At 34.0% G+C, this 6012-nt stretch overlaps 1 non-coding gene across 1 annotated transcript; it reads left to right on the top strand.

Moving 5' to 3' along the window:
• Positions 1–3459: 3459 nt before the first annotated feature.
• On the top strand, positions 3460–3566 carry LOC127077047 (small nucleolar RNA R71). Its single transcript, XR_007787034.1, has one exon. It is a non-coding gene; the product is annotated as a small nucleolar RNA R71 (small nucleolar RNA).
• Positions 3567–6012: the final 2446 nt, after the last annotated feature.

Raw genomic sequence — 6012 nt, 5'->3', positions numbered from 1 at the left:
GTTCTATAGTACCATCATCATCAATATTCCTATTGCTTGTCAGAATCTCCTTCAACAATTTTGCATATGAGGGCATCTGAATTATGGCTTAGGTGAATGGAATGTCAATATGGAGTTTCTCAAGAGCTTGGCAAACTTTTTAAATTGTTCCTCAATCTTTGCTTTTGCGAATCTTTGAGGAAACATAATTGGGGGCTTGTAAGAAGGATGAGACACATATGGCTTTTCTTTGTCCTTCTCAACTACCTTATTTTCCTTGGGTGTTTGTTTGCTCTCTTTCTCGATTTGTACATGTTCACTCTTAGTTTCCTTCCTTTTATCCCTCTTATCAGTAGCGACTTCTAGTTCTTTTCTGATCCATAGCATCAGAACACTCAAATGTCCTTTCGAGTTTGGCTGATTTTGCCTTGGAAATGTTCCAGCATGGGAAAACATGGACAATTGTTGTTGGGCCACTTGAGAAATCTCTATTTCCATCATTTTATTGTGAGTGACCATGGTGTTGACCTTACTTGCTAACTAATTAATCATCTCATTTGTGTGGATATTCTGATTCAAGAGATCCTTATTTTTTCGAGTCTAGGTCATAATGAAGTTTTCCATCATTAGTTTAAGGTTTGACCTTTTAGGAGTAGCAAGGGCACCCTTGTGGCCTTGAAATCCAAGTTGAACTACAGGTGCACGACTAGGGGCAAACCTAGGATTATTGTTCTTATAGGAGAAATTGAGATGATTTCTCCAGCCAAGATTGTAGGTGTTAGAGTATGGGTTACCCTCTTGGGTGTGATTTACCTGGTCTATGACATATTCATCTAACAACTAACACTTAACACTGATGTGTCCAAAGACTCCACATATTGCAATTGGGAGTTACAACGCTTATATTAGCAATAAGGGTGATGCTCAGGTTATTGATCTTTTGGGTAAGAGCATCCACTTTCGCATTCATGTAGTTGAAGTTACTAACTTTGTACATATCACCCCCTTTGAATATTTTTCTCTATGATAGTATCTTCACTCTCCCACTTGTAATAGTTATGGGTCATGTCTTATATGAGCGTGTAGACATCATTGAATGACTTATTCATGAGAGCCCTTCTTGTAGTGGCATCTATGGTCATTCTCATGTTATAGAGCAGACCATTGTAGAATGTGTGAATAATCAACCAATTTTCTAATATGGGGTGTGTGTAACACCCTGAATTCGATTAATTAATTTAATTTAATTATTTAGAATTTTATTTGATTAATTGGTGTTTTTAATTTTTTGTTGTGTGATTGTGGGGGTAAGTATCTTTGGAATAGAGGTATGGAGAGAGTAAGAGGTTGGTTTAGTTGTTTAGAAGTTATTAGAATTTTAATTAATTATTAGAATAAATAGTATTTTATTTGAATTAATTAAATAAATAGTAAAATGATAGAATTGGGCCATTTATGAAGATTGGAGAAATAGGTGGTGGAAATAGAGAAGCTAGTAATGAGTTGTGCAAATTTCATAGTTAAACAAAGTGATGTGGGACTATATATTCTAAAAATAGGGAGAAAGCTAGGTTTATAGGAAACATCTTATATACGTAGAAAAAAGGCAAAAGGGAAGAAAGAGCAAAAGCTAGGAAATTGGATAGGGAACTCATAAAAGTTATCCAGTTCATCATCAATTGTTGGAAATCTAAGGTAATGGGGGAGAAAGGACTACCAATCCAGGTGTATTGCATGAAGGATAAAAATGAGGTGTCCTTACTCTCTTTAGGGAAATTGGGATATGATTGTTTTTGAATTTTCTATGAAATTTTGATGTTTTTGGCTATTTTAATGATGAATTTTGATGTATTTCACCATGTTTTAGGGTTTGGTAGGTTTGGGGTAAACATGAATTGATGAGATTGAATGATTTTCTTGATGTCAATCTGTTATATAATGTTAATTCTTTGTTTTAATCATTGAATAATTGTATTATGTCGAATTCTGAGATCGGGGATTTTTACGGAATTAAAATCGGAGGTCTGGAAAGCCTCCAACAGTGAAATTCGTAATTCTGCATTTTGCTAGTATGGACGAGTTCGTTTAGCGAGGGTGACTTCGCTTAGCGAGAGCTCATTTAGCGAGCAAGGCTTCATGCGGAGAAACAATGTTGAAATGTTGATTTTTGTTTCCAACTATTTTCGTCGTAACTTGAGTTTCGTGACTCAGATTGAGGCGTGGTTCGAAGCGTAGGGAAGCTAACGCGCAAAGTTATCACATGGTGATGCTTGGTGAACATTTTAAGATATAATTATGTACATATTATGGAAATGTTTGTGATAACTTGTGTGATCAGTTAGAAAACCGTTATGTTTATATGATGATGTATTGTTGTTTTGGTGAAGTAACATGAATGGATGCCTATGAAGTCATGTTTGATGAGTTGTTGTTGTTTTTTGGTGTTTATTGATGTTGTAACATGAATTGGTTATTGCGTATGATGAATGATATGATGCATAAATGGTGATATGTGTATGGGGATCCTTTTGGTGAACCTTTTTATGATAATGCATGTTGTTGAGAGTCATGCATCATGGTGTACAAGCTTCAGTCAAGTTTTGGTGTGCTCTGGTCCTATGGTGGGGATCAGAAGTGAGTAACATGTTTTAGGTGAGAATCAGTGAAGTGTTACCTATGGTGATGGTAACAATTTGGTGTGCTCTAGTCCTATGGTAGAGATCGGGAGCAAGATGAACCTGAGTGTTCATGAATGGTACCGTATGTATAATGAGTCAGTTGTGAAGTAAATTTGCATATGTGGTTACATATGTTGTTGATTGTTCATGATGTTGATGATTGGATGTGAGTATGTAATTGTTTTCATGAATTTGGTGTGAGAATATATTATTGTTGGTTGTGTAATGAATGTGTGCTTGATGTGTATTCTCTACCTTAACATTCTTTACACTATTTATATTAGTTTGTTGTTTCTCACCCTTTTTTCTTTCATGTTGTCCACTATGGACATCTTGCAGATACTCAAGAGTAGAGTTTGCTGCAATAAGTGGAAGTTAGCTCTTTGAGTTACTTCGTTTAGTTCACCGTTACTTAGAAGATTTGCTTTGACCCTGTAACATCGGGGTTGAGAATGTGTGATTGTTTTAATCAGTTTATGTTTTATTAATCAAGAGTCATATGTTATACTCTTGACCTTTTGAACTTATGTCAGTAGTGGAGACTTTTGCCACATTGCTTTTAACTCAAATAAAGTATTTTGATGAGACTAAAGTGTTTTAGAAACATGCTTATTTGATGATTTTCCGCGACGTTGATACCCTAAGTGAAGGTGAGAATGTGATGACAAACTTATTAGAATGTTTTACTTTAATTAATAAATGTGGTAGATCAGGTGTTGTTTTATGATGAGTGGCATCCTAGACGTGTGTTTTATGATCAATGGTTGGATTATTCTATGATTTATCTCTTTCGGAGTTTAAGGTGTTACAATATGGGTATGCTCTCATTAACTCCTTAAATCACTCACATGCTTCAAAAAGCAATTCACCGTCCATCTGCCTAAAACAGGTAATCTGGTTCCTCAATTGTGTTGTGTTGCTCGGCGAAAAATATATAACGAGAAACGGTCTTTTAAAGCTTATTCCATGTAGTAATGGAATTAGACAATAGGGATTATAGCCACAATCTAGCTCTGTCCCTGTTGAGTTTAGAGAGTGTGTCTTTGATCATATTTTGGAACAAGTATAATCATTTGCTATTAAGTTACATATAGCTTTTCCTTTTCTAATTTTTGGTATGTTGATTAAACAAAAATATGATATATTTATTATCAATGATGTTTCCGGTGTTTCCCTAAGTTCTTTGAATTTTAGCTATAAATTATTTGTTGTTTAAATCTTGGTATACAACCTTACGACCGACTAATCCAAGGGAACCAATCTCATCATCCATTTGTAGGGGCCCCGTTTAAAGCTAGAGCAAATCTATGTATGAACTTGGCCCAACACAAGAACTTTTTTGTATATAGCAGGATTCGAACTTGAGACCTTGAGAAGAGCACACTCTCAAGATCCAAGCCTTCACCACTAGGTTAACCCATGGGGATTCCCTAATAAAATCTTAACAGTTAGTGGAAAATATGACGGTGCCACTGTAAGATATCAAATAATCTCTTGTTTAAAGTTTTTTAAAGGAGTTAATAACCCCATTTCTCTAAACACCATGTGAAACATGGTGAAATTCGGATGAGGGAAATCCTGGCAGACGCGATCCAAGAAGGTTGGAACCACGACTACCCAATCACCATATGGACTTCAAATCTACTCCACCACCTCATAATCTTCAATTTGATAGAGTCAAAATATATTGAAGGAGTACCTAAATAGGTGTTATATACCCAAGGGTACACATAACACACATCATCATCATCGAATAAAGGTCTTGAAGAAGGATACTCACTTACTTGCTTTATAGTACCTTCTAACATAAAGAAAAAGGTAAGTTTGAGGAATGTAGCCACATTTGATCACCCTTCCACTTTGGACAGAGGCAATTAAGCTGGAAACTCCTTTGCAACAATAATCACCCCCAAATAAAGGTAGTCTTCCCATTCATTATCGACATAAAATTGTGAAGATTGAGGTTTAGGGGGAGAAGAACCCAAATTGTTATTTCCCCACCTAATTATTATCATTTCTAGTGAAAAGAAAATGATCCATTATAGGAGAAGGAAAACAAACAAGTATTAAATAAAAAAAGCATTAAAGAGACTTACTAGTGGAAAACTTGAAGAAGTTTGAAAATGGAGAGCAAAGTATCCAATGGTGGATAACAAGATTAAAATGAGAAAGAAAAATAGAAAAAGAAACAGTGCATTCTTACATATAGGTACAATCTCATCAAAGGCCTCCAAGGTCGTATATCCATTAGTGAATGTGTGCCACATCAACATATATGATGCAATCATAGTCATAATGATAGTTATAGTTCTCAGAAACTAATCATATCATTGGCAAGTTATCACCCTACATACCATATACGACAAACAACAAAAAGTAAAGGCGACAAATCTTGAAGTGTTTATTCACATCCTAGCAAAGTAAAACGTAGAATACAAAAGATCAAGAATAACAAGAAACGTTGGGTGAATAAAACATTCACAAAAAACATAAGGTCTTGAAGACTAATAGATCATAAAAGATACTACCTATATCGCAAACCATATCTCAGCTACGCCAGAGCAGGCTTATGAGGTTATTGTTCTCGATTGGATCGGTGAGTCTATTCAATGGGCCAGTAAAAGCGTTAATGAATAAGGACTAAAATGATCTCCAAAGATAAGGGTCGTTAGATCAAGGTTAGATATAAACAAGAAGTACCATTAGAAGATAAGTGTCTTTGAATAGAAGATTTTAGAAATCAAAAACTCTAAAGTTGAACTATAGGGTATGCTTGTTTCGTAAGAAAAAGAAAAGAGAGAAGTTGACAGGAGAGAATGTGGAGAGAAGCACCCCATCAAACATGTTTGGTGAGCAGAGAAATAGCAAGGAGAGATTAAAAAATAATGGGGTCCATATCAAAATACTTTTTCTCCTCATGAGCGAAGATACAAGAAAGATTGTGTAATTTTGGATCACTTTTTCAAATATAATAATCTTGCTAATAAATAATTAATACACTTGAATTGTCACTTTTCATAACACACCACCTAATTCAAATCATTCGGTCTTTCATATTCATGTGCTTCTTCAACCTCTTTGACACTTTAAGTCGACGTAATTAATTCAATGTTAAGTAATAAATTAATTTAACAAAGTTAAAATATTTTAATACTTAATTAAAATTTTATTTATTTTTTATGTAAAAATAATTATTTTAATTTATGAATTAAAACATAAATTAATAAATTAATTTTTACACGAAACTAAATTACTATGATAATAAAATTGGATATTTTTTATATAAGGACATTTAAGTCTTTTTAAATATTAAATACACTTATTTCTCTTTTATTTTTTATTTTTTCTTTTGATC

Source organism: Lathyrus oleraceus, chromosome 4 (genome assembly GCF_024323335.1).
Source record: "Lathyrus oleraceus cultivar Zhongwan6 chromosome 4, CAAS_Psat_ZW6_1.0, whole genome shotgun sequence".
Classification (NCBI taxonomy): domain Eukaryota; kingdom Viridiplantae; phylum Streptophyta; class Magnoliopsida; order Fabales; family Fabaceae; genus Lathyrus; species Lathyrus oleraceus.
Note: the sequence above shows the minus strand (reverse complement) of the source record. Positions and strands in the feature narration are given on the sequence as shown.